General features: G+C 48.2%; 1 long non-coding RNA gene across 5 annotated transcripts in view; it reads left to right on the plus strand.

The window, feature by feature from the left end:
* LOC101132344 (uncharacterized) overlaps nucleotides 1–10770 on the plus strand; it is a 153647-nt gene extending 142877 nt beyond the window's left edge. For all 5 annotated transcript variants that reach the window (XR_010130392.1, XR_008668981.2, XR_002007089.4 and 2 more), the window contains 2 exons: nucleotides 4047–4229; nucleotides 5915–10770. This is a non-coding gene — a long non-coding RNA (uncharacterized lncRNA). The remainder of the gene's footprint in view (nucleotides 1–4046; nucleotides 4230–5914) is intronic.
* The last annotated feature ends 8867 nt before the right edge of the window (nucleotides 10771–19637 follow it).

The following is a 19637-nucleotide window of genomic DNA, read 5'->3' on the forward strand; positions in this document are numbered from 1 at the left end:
AGCTTCCCCTGGCTGCCTGGGAAAACCTGCTTTCGTGTCATACCTGGGCATTTCCACTTTCTCAGGGGCAGGAGGCTGCCATGGTGGCAATGTTGATGGGCAGCCTCTTCCTCCCTCTCTTCCCGCTCCCCTGTATGAAGGATCTGGGTCTGCGTCTCACTGCCCTCCAGGAAGGCAGGCAGGAAAATAAAGGTAAGTGCAGGCCTGAGAAGAAGTGAGGCAGCCAGTAATGAAAAGGAAAATCAGTTCTCCTTCATGTTCCCCTTGGGTTTCCTTTCATGGCATTACTGAAATCAGGGTCAAGAGGCCATCTGGTTCCTAACCCAGAACAACCCACTCCAGAAGACTGTAGGGACCCGCGAGGGTGACCACGTGCTCTCCCTTGGTAACCCCCACTGGCATTGTTGAGTCACTCTTTCCAACAGCCACCAAGCAGGCTCCCTTCTGTCCTCTGCAGAGGTGAACCCCTGCTGGGCAGGGCCCCTCTACACTCAAGCCTGGCTAATAAAGGACCCCTAAACCCAGTGTGTGTGTGTGTGTGTGTGTGTGTGTGTGTGTGTGTGTGTGTTTTAACAGCTTTATTGAGATATAATTCACATACCATACAATACACCCATTTAAAGTGTACATTCAATGGCTTTTAGCATATTCACAGAATTGTGCAACTACCACTACTAATTCCAAACATTTTCATCACTCCAAAAAGAATTTCCTCAGTCATCCTTCCCCCAATCCTCCCAATTCCCAAGCCCCAGGCAATCACTAATCTACTTTCTGTCTCTGCAGTTATCAATTATGAGTATTTCACATAAATGGAATTGTACAATATGTGTCCTTCAGAAGGCTGGCTTCTTTTACTTAGCCTAATATCTTCAAGCTTTACCCATGTTGTAGCACATAGCAGTTCTTCATTCCTTTTTATGACTGAATAATATTCCAGTGTGTGGTTCTACCAGTCAATTTATCCATTCATCATGGACATTTGGATTGTGTTGACTTTTTGGCTATTATGAATAATTTTTTATGAACAGTCACGTACAAGTTTTTGTGTGGACATATGTTTTCATTTCTCTTCAGTGTATATCTAGGAGTGGAATTTCAGGGTCAGTGTTCACCCTGTTTATTTCTGAGGAACCGTCAGCCTGTTTTTCAAAATACGTTCCCAGTAGCAACGTATGGGGGTTCCAATTTCTTCACAGCCTCAATAACACTTGTTTATTATCTTTTTCTGATTATAGTTATCCTAGTGGGTGTGATGTGGTATCTCATTGTGTTTTTGATTTGCATTTTCTTGACGGCTTGAATCTTTGTTTTTCAGAACTTTAAACCTTTCATCTTTCAACCCAGTCTCCAGTTCTCTGCTCATTTTGTCAGTCTGAAAGAGGTAGAAACTCTTCCCTGGGCCATGACAACATTAGCTCCCTGAGCACCCTGAGAAATCTGGGGTCTGTTTTGGCATTTTTTGAGAATTTCTCACCGATAAAACCTTGTCAATTGCTATTCTTTGAAATTCTCTGAACTCTTTGAAATTTTCATATATCTATTTACAAAAGGGATTTTTCAATAAATTAATGGCATAAAAAGGGGGTACTGTTCTAAATTTAAAAAGGCATTAGAGACACAAACTAATGTAATGTGTACACTGTAGTTATATCATGATTTGAGCAAACTGACAGTGAAAAGACATTTTGTGGGCAATCTAAGAAAAGGCAGAAATATTAGATGACACTAAAGAACTGTCGCTAATTATGTTGGGTATGATGGTGTTGCAATTATATAAGAAAATCTCCATATTTTAAGAGATATCTACTGATATCCCTGAGGTAGAGATAAAATGACATGTCTGAAGTTTGTTGTAAACTACATCAGCAAAGGAAAAAGATGAAGCATAGATGGTACAGTTTGAACAATGGGATATGGAGGTTCACTCTACTTTTCTATTTCATATATGCTTGAAATTTGTCTTAATAATAATAACTATGGAGACAATCCTAAAATATTAACGTAAGTTGAAAAACTATAAAATACCTGGGTCCCAGACTACAGAATGTCATTCATTTACGTTCAGTTAAAATATTTTTAGGTTTGTACTTAAAAAGTAACAAAACTGATTCAAACATATCTTATATATTGTATTTTAACTTAAAAGATTGTTCGTGGCTGGGCACAGTGGCTCATGCCTGTAATTGAAGCACTTTGGGAGGCCAAGGCAGGCAGATCATTTGAGGTCAGGAGTTTGAGACCAGCCTGGCCAACATGGTGAAACCACGTTTCTACTAAAAATACAAAAAAATTAGCTGGGCATGATGGTGCATGCCCCTAATCCCAGCTACTGGGGAGGCTGAGGCAGGAGAATCACTTGAACCCGGTAGACGGAGGTTGCAGTGAGCTGAGATTGCACCACTGCACTCCAGCCTGGACGACAGAGTGAGAATCCATCTCAAAAAAAGAAAAAAGATTAGTCAATGTTTTGATGTTAAGACTTTTTTTCTTTCAGTGTGGGTCCTTCTGATTGGCATTTGTGTTTTGTTTTTGTTTTATAAACTACAGATACACTGTCTTATTTATAATTTTTTGTTTTGGCTTCTTCAAAGGGAAATAAGAAGATATAGACACTATAGGACTGAGTGTAGAAGCTTTCTGTGTTTTTTATTATTTTTCATCAAACACCATCACTTACTTCAAACATCAAAACTGACTGCAAATATTTTTAGAAATTTACCTTTGTTTGCCCCTTAATTTAGTTTTCTTTTTATATAACCAACAGATCTCTTTTTGCACTTGTATTTCATTGGTTTATTTGATACTCAAGTAAATTACATGGTTACAATTAAAGGACTGTTGCCATAAACAGGCTTGGGGACAAGTGCAGCTGCCGCCTGGTAAGCATATAGCTTGTATAGCTCAGTTGGTGGGAGTTAAAGCACAGGGTGTGGGCTTCATGTTGAGAGTCGTTGGCCAGCACATTTTACAGGGAGATGAAAAATACTATGGTTTGAATGTATATGTGCCTCCAAAATTTATGTGTTAGAACTTAGCCCCCCAAATTAAGATAGTATTAAAAAGTTGCACCTTTGGCAGAGTGCTCACAGATGGGATTAGAACCCTTATAAAAGAGCTTGAGGGAGAGAGAACACCCCTTTTGTCCCTCTGCCATGTGAAGACACAGCAACCAGGAGCCACCCTGGAAGCAGAGAACAATATCTCAACAAACACCAAATCTGCTGGCACCATGGTCTTGAGCTTCCCAGCCTTCAGACTGTGGGAAATAAATTTCTATTATTTATAAATCACCCAGTCTAAGGTATTTTGTTACAGCTGCAAGAATGGACAAAGACAGAATATAGTAGGCTAAAAGGAGATCCATTTAAAAAGCTTCTTCTCTGCTTGGAACAGTGTTAGTTGACTAAATTTTTCATCATCCATCAAGTTATTTGAGTGACAGGTAGCTGGCCAACAAGTTCTTTGATTGAAGCTGCAGTCTTCAACATGGTGCTGCAGACAGTGGTTCATTCTACCCACGGGACTGTGGTCAGGACCCAGGAGGCACCAAACCTGGGAAAAGGGAGCTGGGAGATGAGTTAAGGAGGGTGAGTTACTTAATCAAGTAATGTTGGCTGTTGCTCTTTCCAGAGATTAAAGTTGTTCAAATGGTTCCCACAGCAAATTTATGCAGAGAATGGGGGCCAGCAGCTAAAGCCTTCTGGACTCCACTGCAGCCTTTTCTTCAAACTCAGCTGGTCTCCCTGGGGTGAGGCTCGGGGTGGATGAGTGTTTGCTTCCCTCTTCCAGGCGGTTTGGCAGCCATCTCCCTGCAGAACATGATGTGCTCTTGTGGGAGCAAAAGAGGGGATGATTATGAATCACAGAGTATCAGAGTTGGGAGGGGCCTTAGTGACCTTTACTCCCACTGTCCCATTTTACAGATGAAGAGATTGTGGTCCAGATAAGAGGTTATGGCTTTTCACCAACTTGACCACCACACTGTTTATGTTCAGGAAACATAGATATGCTATTATGTATTAATTCCAAACTTCTGCTCCCAGTTTTCTGAAGCTCAGAGGGACACCTTGTATTGCTGGATGATAAAAACAGGAGCAAAGTGATGAAGTGCTGACAAGGCAACAATAGAACATGAGAGATTCACTGCTGTGTAGGAAGAGATCTTCAGTGACCATGTAGCCTGAAGCTCTCATTTTGTCATCGAGGGACACCAAAACTCAGAACAGGTTAGTGACTGAATTATCTAATGCATGAGCTAGGTAGGACAAGCAAATGAATTTTAAAATGCTGGAAAATAATCAGTTGAAATACATTGCACCTGGGCTGCTAAGAGCCCCAGATTGGCTGGGTTCGTTTTATCTCATGCATCTCCTCACCAGTGCCTAGTACAGATACATAGTAGGTTCTTGATAAATGTTCTTTAAATAAATTATGAAGATCATCATTCAAGTTAACATAGCATAAGGCAAAATACATATTCCATAAGGAGATTAAAGGTAGTCAACACCACAGTTGGTTGAAAGGGTAGGAAAGGCTTTAGGGTGGGCTTGAAAATGAATGAGATTTTGAGGGTTGAGTCAGGGGAGCGGTAGATGGGAAGATCATGTTCTCGTACAGGGAACAGTGAGCATGATAAGGAGGTAGAGGGCAGGTGACCCTGGAGTTTGGGGAACTTTGGGACATCTGATTGGCCACGGCATAGCATTGGAGCAGGGCAGTAGGGGTGGTGGGCTTGTCACCGAGGGCCCAGAACTCTCTGTCCTTAATTCTTCAGGAGGTTCTGGAGAGGTTTATAGTTTTGAGGAGGAGAAGGACATACATGACCCATTCTTGGCAACAAGACATTGCAGGATGCTGATATTCAGTTCGGACACAGGAATTTTCCCCACTTCATCCAAATGCCCTGGCTCTGGCTCTGGCTCTGTGAAGAGGTCAGAAAAACACTGGGGACTGTCTTTCTTCAGAAATACTTTTGGACCATGGAAGTTTTCAAGGAGATAAACATCCTTATGACGTTTCTGGTGGTCCAGGCCCATCTGGCCGAGGAAGTACAAAGATACATGAAGTTTAGGCACACTGGAGGGGAGTGTTTGCTAAACATTCTTCATTCTTCAGAAAGGTTCAGGCTCAGTTCAACTTTGGGGGTGAGGCTTGAAGTAATGTTGATTTTATCAGCACCTGTTTGCTCCAAGACTGCAGAAGAAAGATTGTTTATATTCCTTCTTACGGTGCTGCTGGAGGAAACAACAATGACCATTTATTGGGTGTGTCCTATTACGTCTTCTATTAGGCAGTTATGTATACTTTTTTTTTTTTTTAATTGAGACAGAGTCTTGCTCTGTCACCCAGGCTAGAGTGCAGTGGCGCAATCTAGGCTTACTGCAACCTCTGCTTCCCGGGTTTAAGCGATTCTCCCGCCTCAGCCTCCCGAGTAGCTGGGATTACAGGTACCCACCATCATGCCCGGCTAATTTTTGTATTTTTGTAGAGACCAGGTTTCACCACGTTGCCCAGGCTGGTCTTGAACTCCTGACCTCAGGTGATCCGCCCGCCTGGGCTTCCCAAACAGTTATGTATACTTTCACTAGTCTTTTCACAATTTTGAGAGGTAGTTTTAGAGGTGTGTGGTACCTGTTGTTTTCGTCTGTCCAGCAAGCTTTTCCGTTCCCCTGATATTTGTGGCCATGTGACCTGGGGCTGGCCAATCATAGTCACTCATCCCCTGGCCACAGTGATTGGACCAGGGAGTGGGCACGGGACCCAATCTGCACCAATCCCTCTCCTTTCCTGAGACTGATCCCTTGATGCAGGGAAAGAGAAGTACTTTCTGCCCGGGTCGCTACACTGAGGTTGCCCCGATTGCATGACAGTTGTACTGCAGCTCAGTCCTGCTTCCTTTATTTTCTTACAGGTGTTGTTCCTGAGCACTGGCTTCAAAAACCTTGCTGCTCATTTATCTTGTCTCACGGTGGTCTCCCAGGGAACCAACCAAAGACGAGGAGGAGGAGAATAGTGGTGGGGGTGGGTTGTTGACGTCTGACTTCAGAGAATTTTTCTTTCATCACACAATAAAATTAATAAAATAAAAAGACAAGGATTCGGGATGCCCTCGGAGTTCATCCATCATATTTTCAAAAGGAAATTTCAAGCCAGCAATCTTCCCATCAGCTTCCAGGAGTATTTTCTAGAATAGTTGAAGGGTGGTTTTGCCTAAAACCTGGGGGTTGGCATAGGTGGCCTTTCAAGGAGGCTTCTAGCTTCAAGTTTCTGTCAATTATGCTTTGCATATCTAAGAGCTGTTTGGGCTGGAGAATTTCAAAGAAATTTTCAACGTGCCAGGGTTGAGATTCAGCGTCTTTTTGCTGAGTGGGCATTGATGAGAAATGCCTCTGAACTCTCAGGGGTGATGCAGCCCCCTGGCCAGCCTGCCAACTCTACATACTCTCATTGCTCCAACGCTGACACGCTTGCTCAAATTTTTAGGTCTAATATGGGCAAATCTATAGAAAGCATTCCAAAAGCTAAGACACTTTTAACTCTCTCCAGAGCAGCCAGAGATCCTCATAGCAAAGCCAGGTAACCCCAGGGGCCAGGGGCACCTTACACACTATCCCTGAGGGGCCGAGTCGGCTGAAATCAGCCTGCACCCTGCTTGCCAGCCGTGCGCGGGGACACTGTGTCCACTTGGAAGACTGAATGCCTTTCTCCAATTTCACACTGACTACTTCCTCCCTGCCAAAAGCACACCTTCCCTCCATCTGAAGAAATAAAAGGAGCTTGGGGCCCCAGCATGAACGATTGCCAGGGCCTGGGACACACCTGTCATGGGCAGGTTTGTCCAGAGTTCACAGAGCATAAAGACTTAATCTGCTTTCACATTAAATAGGCTGATCTGATACGACAACAATTTCCCACTGTTATTTGAATGGCAAACAGGATTTAGAGCACAAGGGAAGGAACTTTTTTGTATATATAACTTTTCATGCAGAAAGTTCACAGAGTTTACCTGTAATCTTAGCTCACAATCAGGCAAAAGGATTAGAGCTGGGCATGTAGAGCTTATCAAAAAGCTCAGAGGGAGACCAAAGGAGGGCAAATGCAATTTTTTCTTTCCTTTCTTTTATGCCCATGTCAAAATGCACGCGTTGGTCAACATCTTGAAAACTCTCCAGCGGAGGTAACTCTACCTTCCTGTACCTTCATGCCTGGCTTCTTCTACCATCCTGTACCACCTTCCTGTACTACAACTATTAGGTAGGTGCAAAAGTAATTGCAGTTTTTGTCTTTAAAAAAAAAAAAAAAAAAGGCAAACACCGTAATTACATTTGCACCAACCTAGTACTTGAGGATGATGATAGAACACTGCCAGAGGAGTACTGCAGCCCCAGCCTCATGGCCAGAGCATCTTGGTCACTCTGAAGGGGCAAGTAGGCCTTATGTAAGGAGCAGGGCAGGCCACTTCTGGTGAATTGCATACCTTGCAGTGAGACATGGGCTGAGGGTCCCGGGATTGGTGAGAAAGGTTAGCATGTTTGTGCCCCAAATCTTCAGTCTGAGGAGGATGGGAAGAACCTCTCTAGAAACACTAAAGTCAATGGGAAATGAACTTGGGCTTGAGTTATTTTCTGATCAATTTGATTTAAATATAATGTTAATAAAAAGAATACATAAAACTAATAGCCTGAATGACAGACCCAGTGGATATGACTTGCTTGGGGAATTCGAGTGACTCTGGCTTTGAGTTTAATATGGCTTTTATTGAAGAAATTTTTCTTTAATGGTAAAGAAAAGAAGTAAATCACTAACACCTTAGCAAGAGTGAGTTTGTCATCTGGAATCAGGGGAACAAGAGAAGAGGGCTGGGAGTTGTGTGGGAGTTAGGATGAGGGTAGACAGGAATCTGGAAGTGAAGGGGAAAGGCCTAATAAGGGAGTTTGTTCCCATCCTGCAAGCTCAACTTTTTCATGAACTTTTTCAGAGTTAAAAGAGCACACTATATTCAGTCCTAGCCTCTGTTTTGTAGCCGAAGTGTTGGGAAATGTGCATTTCCTTGTTTCTGCACAATAGGGGTGCCTCAGACCTCCAGACATAAACAATGTATCCCGCAGGCCAATGCTTCTGAGTCAGGTTTGGGCCACAGGATCCCACCAGAATCAAGGAACAGCCAGCCTTACTGAAAACCAAGCCACCCTGAGCAAATCCATTTTGAATTCCAAAGTTAATGTGAAGCACCTATGAAAATAAACATAGGCAGAAGCAACTGTTAGAGGGAACACCGTTGCTCTATTTGTTCTGTGGGGGCTATACCTAGAGGAAGCTCTCCTCCTACAAACAGAATAGACCATAGGATCTGGAGAAAAGAGGCAACAAATCAGCCAGAGAGTATGTAGCTCTAGATTAGTTGGGCTTCTTGTGTTCCTAAATGTTTTTCTTCACAAAAGCCCCTTGGTCATGTGGCAGTCCATCTACCCGTCCATTTGTCCATCAATCTGTGCATCCACTCATCCTTCCATCTATTCACTCATCATCCATTCATCCACACATCTATTCATCCACCCATCTCTCCACTTATCATCCAATTATTCATTAATCCATCCATCCATCCACTCATCTATTCATCTATGATGCACTCACTCATGTATCTATTCATCCACTCATCTATCCACCCATCATCCATTCATCTACCCATACATTCACTTATTCATCCAACTGTCTGCCCATTATCTACCCACCCATCCCCCCTACCTATCCCCCTACTCATCTACTTCTCCATCCATCCCCCAAACACTACTTGATACTCATTACATGTGCCAAGCTAAGGACAGCTGGTCAAACATACTTATCTACTCACTGGGTGGGCAGGAAGTAGGGTGTTCTCTTTGGTAAAGGAAATGGCTGACAGACATAATAAGGCTCAGTAAGATGCAGTAGAGCACAGAGATAAAAAACACAGGCTTCATCATTAGTCCATCACTTTCTAGCTATGCAGGAAAGTTACCTAACTTCTCAGCACCTCAGTTCTGAGGTGAAGGAATAATAGTTCCTGCTTTACAGGGTTGTGGTAGGAATTAAATGATTCAATGAAAGCTAAGTGCTTAGCACAGTGCCTAGCACATATGATGTGCTCAATAAATTTTAGCTTGTGTTATTAAAAGTAGAACGTCTGGAGAACCAGAGTGAATTACGTAATCTAAAGAGGCAGCGGGAAAAGGGGTTTCTTAACCCATTTCCCATTTGCCCCGGAACACTTGCAGCTGCAGAGTTTACCCCAAGATAACTCACAGATTACAGTCCTAATCTTACCACCAAAGTTTGCCAGAGAATATTTTGCTTTTATTATTATTTTTGCATCGCTGTGGTATATTGACTTTGGAAAAAAATACATCATTCCATTTATAGCATTCTGTTTTTAGTAGTGGTGTTTCCGTTTATAAAATATAGTCATTCTTGATCACGGAAAATGTCAAATCCTAGAAAATGTAGCATTCCTATGCATAATGTTAATTCTGTGGTGAGCTTATGGCACTGAAATGGTGTGACAAGAAGGAGGTGACAATGTTGTCAACATTCCACAATGATACTGTGATTGAAGTAAACAACAGAAATGGAAAGAAGACTAAGAAGCCATGTGTCATTGTGGATTATCACGAGAATGTGGGAGCAGTGGACTGGCTGATCAGATGCTCACTTCCTATCCAACTGAGCACAAAAGGCACAAGGTTTGGTCTAAGAAATTCTTTTTTGTTTATTTATTTACTTATTTTGAGATGGGGTCTCACTTTGTCGCCAGGCGGGAGTGCAATGGCGCGATCTTGGCTCATCGCAACCTCCACCTCCTGGGTTTAAGTGGTTCTGCTGCCTCAGCCTCCTGGGTAGCTGGAATTACAGGCATGTGCCACCATGCCCAGCTAATTTTTGTATTTTTAGTAGAGACGTGGTTTCTCCACATTGGTCAGGCTGGTCTCTAACTCCTGACCTCAGGTGATCCACCTGCCTTGGCCTCCCAAAGTGCTGGGATTACGGGTGTAAGCCATGATGCCTGGCCTTAATTATATGTATACTTTTTTATTTTTGAGATGGAGTCTCGCTCTGTCGCCCAGGCTGGAGTGCAGTGGTGCAATCTCGGCTCACTGCAACCTCTGCCTCCCGGGTTCAAGCAATTCTCCTGCCTCAGCCTCCCGAATAGCTGGGACCACAGGTGTGCACCACCACACCCAGCCAATTTTTGTGTTTTCAGTAGAGACAGGTTTTACCATGTTGGTCAGGCTGGTCTCGATCTCCTGACCTCAGGTGATCCACCCACCTAGGCCTCCCAAAGTGCTGGGATTACAGGCACAAGCCATCTGCCCAGCTGGTCTAAGAAATTCTTTTGTCACCCTCTAAACATTGCAGTGCTAAGCTCCTACATCCTGTTCTGGAAGGACAATCCTGAGCACATGATGAGCCATATAAACTTCAGACTGACGCTGAGTGAAAGAATGCTGGAAAAGCATCACAGGCCAGGGCAGCAAAGTCTTCAAGGTCATCCGTGCTCTGATGATGTCACGCTTCTTCCCTGTCTGGAAGACATTTCCCCAAGAGCATACCACCAACATCAGGGAAATGGAATCCAACTGGTCGCTGCAAAGTTTGCTGAGCACACAATGATAAAGATGGCAAGAAGGTCCTGAGAGAAACGCAATATTTTTATGCAGAATGGGATGTTCTGCCTTTGTCCCATGCTTTGAAATTTACCACATGAAAAATAAAATTAAATACTGATCATCATATACGTTTCTGTTATATTAGGATTAGAGACAAGTTCTGTTTAGAAATAACTCCAAGAACAGTTTTTATATTTTGTTTTCACATTGAAAAATCAGTCAGATTTGCTTTAGCTTCAAGGAGCGTGTTTATGTAAAATTAAATGAGCGCTGGCAGTGAGCTAGCTGCAGATTTTTTTTTTTCTAAATGGGATATAGGACAGAAAGATGCATTCGCGGCCATGACCAGGCTCTGGGTACTTTACAAATGCCCAGTGGCTGGGCATGGAGGGAATACATTGCTGGGGGAAGTTAAAACCTAGGGCTTTCTCGTCTGTTGTCTTCTTGTTCCCGTAAGTCCAGCAATGGCTCAAACCAATAGTGTAGCCAAAAAACAAAAGGCCCTGATGAGGAAAGCCAGGGGTTGGGGGACACCTCAGAAAAACAGAGCAGGGGAGGTCAGAAGACCTTGGAGGCAGCAATTCTGTAGGATACTGACAAGGGGCCAAACTGGCAGCCAAGAAAGGCAGCTGAGGCTCTGAGAGACAAGGCAGATGGAGCCCCTGAGCCTGGGGGGCCCTGGCTCTTCTCTATTAAATATTCCTCCAAGAAAGCAACTGATAAAGGGAGGTCAGGAGTGGCCACAGAAAAGACAAAGGCTGGGCCTAAGACCGAAGTTCCTACAGTCAACATGGTGACTTCTGCCAACCCACTGGAATGTCTGGAAGAAATAAAGGCCCTAGTCAGGAATCAGGCATCTGATTGGAGATATGATCTGATATGCAGAGGCCAGATGATACTCTCCCTGGCAGGGGAGAGTGGTGACCGCCCAATAGACGTCCCACACGCTTCTTTTGGCCAACTGGTAAGGGAGAATGCTGTGGTTAACAGGAGGATCTCTCCAACCCTGGGAGAGGGTCTGGGAAGCATGAATAGAACAGGTGGAGGTGAGTGGGTCCCACCAAAGATGGGCAGCAAAGGCCCTGGGGCTACCTCAGTGGGATCGGCCATTAAACATCTCTGGGACTCTTTCTGTATATCTTGAAGGTGGAAGCTAAGTCTCTGAACACCCACTGCGGACAGCAGTGAGAACCACCACCTGGGGTGAGCTACCTTCATCTCTAGTGGTGGCATAAAGTCTGAGGAAGATTGGAGACCCAGAAAGAAGGAAAGGGAAATTGGAGAAGAATTCCTCCTTCTGGTCCTAAAACTCTGAACTGGGAGAGAGACAGGCTATGGGAGAAGATTGAGATGGATTAGATAATTCCTCTTAAGGACCTCTTCCCTAGCCCCAACCCCAAACATGGAAAGAAAGGAAGATCCTGAGTTCCTTCAAGGGAAATTCTAGGCACCTAGCTAGTTCTGAGAAGTAAATAAGCAACTTGAAAAGCAAGAAGGTAACAGTAGCTTAAAACAATAGCCAGGGAAGCTAGAATCACAGAATGTTTCGTTCCCCTACAAAAACTAAAGATAACATCTTACCGTGTCTCTGAGTTGCTTCTCAGAAACTGGGACCCCCCACCACATGGATCTTCTTGCATGTAGACCTCAGATAAGGGGAACTGGGGACTGAACTCAGCACTGTTCTTTGTTCTAAATTTCTTTCTGAGAGGCCTGGAGGAAGTCATAACCAACCAGAGTAACATTCTTTTGCACTGACCCCAAATTTTTAAACAAAACTTCTCTTCTTTAACCAATTACAGAAAATCTTTGAATCTAACTATGACCTGTGAGCCCCCTGCTTCAAGATATCCCACCCTTTTCGGCCAAAATCAATATGCGGGTGTTCAGAGACTTAGCTAAATCAGTATTGATTTGTGGTTTTGTCTGTAACTTCTGCTTTCCTGAAATTTATGCCTGCCTTTAAAAATCTTTACCTACAAGCCATATGGGGAAGGCTGGGACTTAAGCATTAGCTGCTCGATCCTCCTTGCCTGGCACCCTGCAAATAAATACCTTCCTTTTTCCTGCTACGAACCTTGGTGTGGGTATCTGGTCTTACTGTGCTGAGCCAATGGACCCCAGTTTGGTTCTATAACAAGATAATGGTTATTTTCACACTTACACAGTAGAGAGCCTCACTGCCTTAGGAGCAGATACTCCTGAAGCAAGGCAGATCCCAAAGATGCTAGGATAAACTAGCTGAGTTTGTCTAGGATATGCCACATACATGGCACCCAGAGAATCCTACCTTGTCCTGTAAGATGCATGAAGATGGGCTCAAATACCAATTCAAAGACCTGTGGACAAGAAAAATCACCCCTACAATATCCACAAATTCTAAAAAGACTTGCTTGTTGTCAGCCTTGGCTTTTGAGTTCCTGCTTCCACTGAATTAGTTCAGTTTCTGACTCAGCTCTTCAGTCTGTAGATGTTGTCTTTGTTTTACATCAAAGTGACCCACATGTGGGACTTGGCCTATACACTTGACTTCCACTAAAAAAGCCACTCGTACTCAATGTGAATGCCTGTAAAGCAGACTGTCCTGAAGGGGTTAGGAAGCTGTGGAGATAGTTACATCAGAACAGAGCAAATGACTTTGGAATCTGAAGCAGACCTCCTTGTTCTTAGCAGTTTTTTGGCCTCTCAACCATGTGGCTTGCCATCTTTCTTCTTTCTCCATCACCCTCCCAATAAATCTTTTCTGTTCAAGTTCCATTGAATTCTAATTCAGAAAAGTTTAATTATCTTCTAATGAGCTTGTCTTCAGCTAAGTCATGATTCAGGGTCTCACCTTCTAACCCCAGATGTTTATCAGGGTCTTTTCTTTAACAAAGACAGTACTCTCTGAGAAGAGGGTTATAATTTTTTTCACTCCATTAAGCCTGAATGAAGGTTGACTACAGAAGAGAAAGGATGCTGCTTTTCTTTGCTGACCTGGGAGAAGATAGACTTTTTTAGCCCCTGTGAAATCTGTGAAGGTGGTTCAAGAAGCAAAGATTGAAGGATGAGGTCTTCACCCTTCCTCTACCTGGAGAAGTTTTCCTTGTGCTGGTGAGAGAAGACATGTGCTTACTTTATCTTCTCCAAAGAGCAGGGAATGACTTTGAACTTGAGGTGGGTGCTTTTTCCAGAGCAGATGCTAATCAAAGCAGCCAACCCTAGTTCTGGAAGTCATCCTTGACAAGGCATTTCTTTTAGTAAAATTCAAACAAAATTTAAACCTTCACTAAGAAAAGGAAACGGAGTGGTTCAGAGTTATTGCTATGACTAGTGTCTTGCTAAGCTACCCTCGAAAAAGGGAAATGGACCACCTGTCCCCTCCATTCTTTGCCCACTCTAGGAAATACACGAAAGAATAGAAAGGACTTGACAGTTGTTTACTGGCCAGTCTCTGTACTGAATACTTTGGATATATGATCAATCTAATCTTCCAAGAGAAGAATCTTCAAAATTTCTCCAAGACATTTGTCCCCATTATATGTGTGAAAGGAAAATAAAAACTCAGGATCTCAATTCACTATGCCAAAGGAAAAAAAATTAAGCTAAAAGCTGAGTCATGCAAGAAGCTGCCTTTCTTTTTGTTTCTGAGCAGATAGCTGCAGATAAGAGGTTAAATATCTCCACAGGCAGTTAGTCTATGTTCACTTTATCTTATGAAAAGTGCCAATTTACTGAGCACAAGATGAATACATAATTGACTATTCCTCTACCTGCTCCTTTTCTCTTGCAATATAGGGATTACCATACCCTTCCTCTTTCCCCTCCAGTCCACTTTTTCCCTTTAAATATTGATGTCCTCAAAATCATCTTTGGAGAAAGGCACAGACCACAGACTATTTCTGTGGCTCTGTCTTTATTTATTCTGGGCATGTCCTTAACCTTGACAAAATAAACTTCTAAATTGATTGAGACCTGTCTCAGATACTTTTTGGCTTACAAAATGGCGGCCGACGGAAGGGACTCTGAGAGGAGGTGCCCCTGACCTTTGACAAATCTCTTACCAGTACTTGGTACCAGCTTAGGTTATCTTTGTTGCTCAAAGATAAGACAATTTTCTGAGGTCTGGGAGCTCCTCCCTCTGGAGAATCCCTGATCACCCCAAATTTGGTTGAGATCTAAGGTTTATTTTGAAGTACAACTCCTTTTCTGGAGTTTTACTCACTTCCAACAAAAAAGGCGCGTTTTCCTGTTTCCATGACAATGGATGGCAGGCAACTCCTTTCTGGAGTTTCAGCTTGTATCCAGCAGGGAAGGTGAGTTTGAGTCTTTTACTGCTTCTAAAATGGTAGAGAGGATTATTGAGCCTGGGCGCCACTCCTAGGTGAGTAGCTGAATTGGAGTTTTGTCTTGAAAATCCTGCTTAATGACTAAGAGTTAAGATTGACAACCAGCTGATCTTAATTTCCTTTTAACACTAAAGTGCTCAGTAATCGCATTGGTTTTGTTGTTGTTGTTGTTGTTTTGTTGTTTCCTTATTATTTTAGTCTTTCTCACATTGGATTCGACCAACTCTACCTTACTTGGTCAAATCCAAATGAGAATTTCAAGTTATGGTGAACAATGTTTTTGAATTGGCTAAAACTCCTCACAGCTGCAAAAAAGAAGAAAAAATCATACGCTTGGTTTCGTTAGCAGCAGCAAATCTATATGAGTATGCAGCAACTTGATTCTTGCCTCCTCAGAGGAAAGAATTCATCTGAGGGGCATAAGGCAGAATGAGAGACCACGGCAAGTTATAAAGCAAGAGTGGCCCCTCCCCCTCCCCCTCCCCCTCCCCCTCCCCCTCCCCCTCCCCCTCTCCCTCTCCCCTCTTTCCACGGTCTCCCTCTGATGCCGAGCCGAAGCTGGACGGTACTGCTGCCATCTCAGCTCACTGCAACCTCCCTGCCTGATTCTCCTGCCTCAGCCTGCCGAGTGCCTGCGATTGCAGGCGCGCACCGCCCCACCTGACTGGTTTTCGTATTTTTTTGGTGGAGACGCGGTTTCGCTGTGTTGGCCGGGCTGGTCTCCAGCTCCTAACCGCGAGTGATCTGCCAGCCTCGGCCTCCCGAGGTGCCGGGATTGCAGACAGAGTCTGGTTAACTCAGTGCTCAATGGTGCCCAGGCTGGAGTGCAGTGGCGTGATCTTGGCCCGCTACAACCACCTCCCAGCCGCCTGCCTTGGCCTCCCAAAGTGCCGAGATTGCAGCCTCTGCCCGGCTGCCGCCCCGTCTGGGAAGTGAGGAGCGTCTCCGCCTGGCCGCCCATCGTCCGGGATGTGAGGAGCCCCTCTGCCTGGCTGCCCAGTCTGGAAAGTGAGGAGCGTCTCTGCCCGGCCGCCATTCCATCTAGGAAACAAGGAGCGCCTCTTCCCAGCCGCCATCACATCTGGGAAGTGAGGAGCCTCTCTGCCCGGCCGCCCATCGTCTGAGATGTGGGGAGCACCTCTGCCCTGCCGCCCAGTCCGGGATGTGAGGAGCGTCTCTGCCCGGCCGCCCCGTCTGAGAAGTGAGGAGACCCTCTGCCTGGCAACCGCCCCGTCTGAGAAGTGAGGAGCCCCTCCGCCCGGCAGCCGCCCCGCCCGAGAAGTGAGGAGCCCCTCCGCCCAGCAGCCACCCCGTCTGGGAAGTGAGGAGCGTCTCCGCCCGGCAGCCACCCCGTCCGGGAGGGAGGTGGAGGGATCAGCCCCCCGCCCGGCCAGCCACCCTGTCCGGGAGGTGAGGGGCGCCTCTGCCCGGCCACCCCTACTGGGAAGTGAGGAGCCCCTCTGCCCGGCCAGCCGCTCCGTCCGGGAGGGAGGTGGGGGGGTCAGCCCCCCGCCTGGCCAGCCAACCCGTCCAGGAGGGAGGTGGGGGGGGGTCAGTCCCCCGCCCGGCCAGCCGCCCCGTCCAGGAGGGAGGTGGGGGGGCCAGCCCCCCGCCCGGCGAGCCGCCCCGTCCGGAAGGGAGGTGGGGGGGTTAGCCCACCGCCCAGCCTGCCACCCTGTCCAGGAGGGAGGTGGGGGTTCGGCCCCCCGCCTGGCCGGCCACCCGGTCCGAGAGGTGAGGGGCGCCTCTGCCCGGCCGCCCCTACTGGGAAGTGAGGAGCCCCTCTGCCCGGCCAGCTGCTCTGTCCGGGAGGGAGGTGGGGGGGTCAGCCCCCCGCCCGGCCAGCCACCCCGTCCGGAAGGGAGGTGGGGGGGTCAACCCCCCGCCTGGCCAGCCGCCCCGTCCGGGAGGTGAGGGGCACCTCTGCCCGGCCGCCCCTACTGGGAAGTGAGGAGCCCCCCCCAGCCCGGCCAGCCGCCCCGTCCGGGAGGGAGGTGGGGGGGTCAGCCCCCCGCCAAGCAAGCCGCCCCGTCCGGGAGGTGAGGGGCGCCTCTGCCCGGCCGCCCCTACTGGGAAGTGAGGAGCCCCTCAGCCCGGCCAGCCGCCCCGTCCGGGAGGGAGGTGGAGGGGTCAGCCCACCGCCCAGCCTGCCACCCTGTCCGGGAGGGAGGTGGGGGGGTCAGCCCCCCGCCCGGCCAGCCAACCCGTCCAGGAGGGAGGTGGGGGGGGGTCAGTCCCCCGCCCGGCCAGCCGCCCCGTCCGGGAGGGAGGTGGGGGGGCCAGCCCCCCGCCCGGCGAGCCGCCCCGTCCGGAAGGGAGGTGGGGGGGTTAGCCCACCGCCCAGCCTGCCGCCCTGTCCGGGAGGGAGGTGGGGGTTCGGCCCCCCGCCTGGCCGGCCACCCGGTCCGAGAGGTGAGGGGCGCCTCTGCCCGGCCGCCCCTACTGGGAAGTGAGGAGCCCCTCTGCCCGGCCAGCTGCTCTGTCCGGGAGGGAGGTGGGGGGGTCAGTCCCCCGCCCGGCCAGCCACCCCGTCCGGAAGGGAGGTGGGGGGGTCAACCCCCCGCCTGGCCAGCCGCCCCGTCCGGGAGGTGAGGGGCACCTCTGCCCGGCCGCCCCTACTGGGAAGTGAGGAGCCCCCCCCGCCCGGCCAGCCGCCCCGTCCGGGAGGGAGGTGGGGGGGTCAGCCCACCGCCCAGCCTGCCACCCTGTCCGGGAGGGAGGTGGGGGGTCAGCCCCCCGCCTGGCCAGCCGCCCCGTCCGGGAGGGAGGTGGGGGGGTCAGCCCACTGCCCAGCCTGCCGCCCTGTCCGGGAGGGAGGTGGGGGTTCGGCCCCCCGCCTGGCCGGCCACCCGGTCCGAGAGGTGAGGGGCGCCTCTGCCCAGCCGCCCCTACTGGGAAGTGAGGAGCCCCTCTGCCCGGCCAGCCGCTCTGTCCGGGAGGGAGGTGGGGGGGTCAGCCCCCCGCCCGGCCAGCCACCCCGTCCGGAAGGGAGGTGGGGGGGTCAACCCCCCGCCTGGCCAGCCGCCCCGTCCGGGAGGTGAGGGGCACCTCTGCCCGGCCGCCCCTACTGGGAAGTGAGGAGCCCCCCCCGCCCGGCCAGCCGCCCCGTCCGGGAGGGAGGTGGGGGGGTCAGCCCACCGCCCAGCCTGCCACCCTGTCCGGGAGGGAGGTGGGGGGTCAGCCCCCCGCCTGGCCAGCCGCCCCGTCCGGGAGGGAGGTGGGGGTGTCAGCCCACTGCCCAGCCTGCCGCCCTGTCCGGGAGGGAGGTGGGGGTTCGGCCCCCCGCCTGGCCAGCCGCCCCATCCGGGAGGTGAGGGGCGCCTCTGCCCGGCCGCCCGTACTGGGAAGTGAGGAGCCCCTCTGCCCGGCCAGCCGCCCCGACCAGGAGGGAGGTGGGGGGGGTCAGCCCCCTGCCCGGCCAGCCACCCCGTCCGGGAGGTGAGAGGCACCTCTGCCCGGCCGCCCCTACTGGGAAGTGAGGAGCCCCTCTGCCCGGCCACCACCCCGGCTTGGAGGTGTACCCAACAGCTCATTGAGAGCGGGTCATGATGACAATGGCGGTTTCGTGGAATGGAAAGGGGGGAAAGGTGGGGAAAAGATTGAGAAATCGGATGGTTGCCGTGTCTGTGTAGAAAGAGGTAGACATGGGAGACTTTTCATTTTGTTCTGTACTAAGAAAAAATTCTTCTGCCTTGGGATCCTGTTGATCTGTGACCCTACCCCCAACCCTGTGCTCTCTGAAACATGTGCTGTATCCACTCAGGGTTGAATGGATTAAGGGCGGTGCAAGATGTGCTTTGTTAAACAGATGCTTGAAGGCAGCATGCTCGTTAAGAGCCATCACCACTCCCTAATCTCAAGTACCCAGGGACACAAACACTGCGGAAGGCCGCAGGGTCCTCTGCCTAGGGAAACCAGAGAACTTTGTTCACTTGCTTATCTGCTGACCTTCCCTCCACTATTGTCCTGTAACCCTACCAAATCCCCCTCTGCGAGAAACACCCAAGAATGATCAATAAAAAAAAAAAAACAAACAAACAAACAAACAAAAAAAAACAATGAAAAAGAAAAATATTTTTGACTGTATCACAGGAAGATATATTTGATTCAGCAATGAATTCAATTGTTTAAAACTATGTGGGCCAACATTTTGTGGAGCAAATAAAATATTTTTACACCCAAAAAAAAAAAAAAAAAAAAAAGCAAGAGTGAAAGTTTATTAAAAAGTATTAGAGCAGGAATGAAAGGAAGTAAAGTACGCTTGGAAGAGGGCCAAGAGGACAACTTGAGAGATCCAAATGTAAACTTGGGTTTTTTTATGTTGGCATGCTTCCGGGCTCTTGTGTCTCTTCTGCCCTGATTCTTCCTTTGGGATGGGACGTCCACATGTGCAGCGGCCTCCCAGAACTTGGGAGGGGCCCCAGGCACAGTGTGTTTGCCGAAGTTTTGCGCATGCTCACTTGAGGCGTTGTTCCCTTACCAGTAGAGTGTTACTAGAGGAAGGTCATATCCCAGCTAAACTCTGCCATTTTGCCTCTTAGCATGCGCATGCTTGACTCCACTCGCCCAGCTCCTGAGATCTTATTGATAGCAGCTGATCACCAGCTTCAGGTGTTTTCTATCTATTGGGAGACCACCTTTCCCTGCTGCTGGCTTCGACCAA

The sequence above is a fragment of the Gorilla gorilla genome, chromosome 1 (assembly GCF_029281585.2).
Source record: "Gorilla gorilla gorilla isolate KB3781 chromosome 1, NHGRI_mGorGor1-v2.1_pri, whole genome shotgun sequence".
NCBI lineage: Eukaryota > Metazoa > Chordata > Mammalia > Primates > Hominidae > Gorilla > Gorilla gorilla.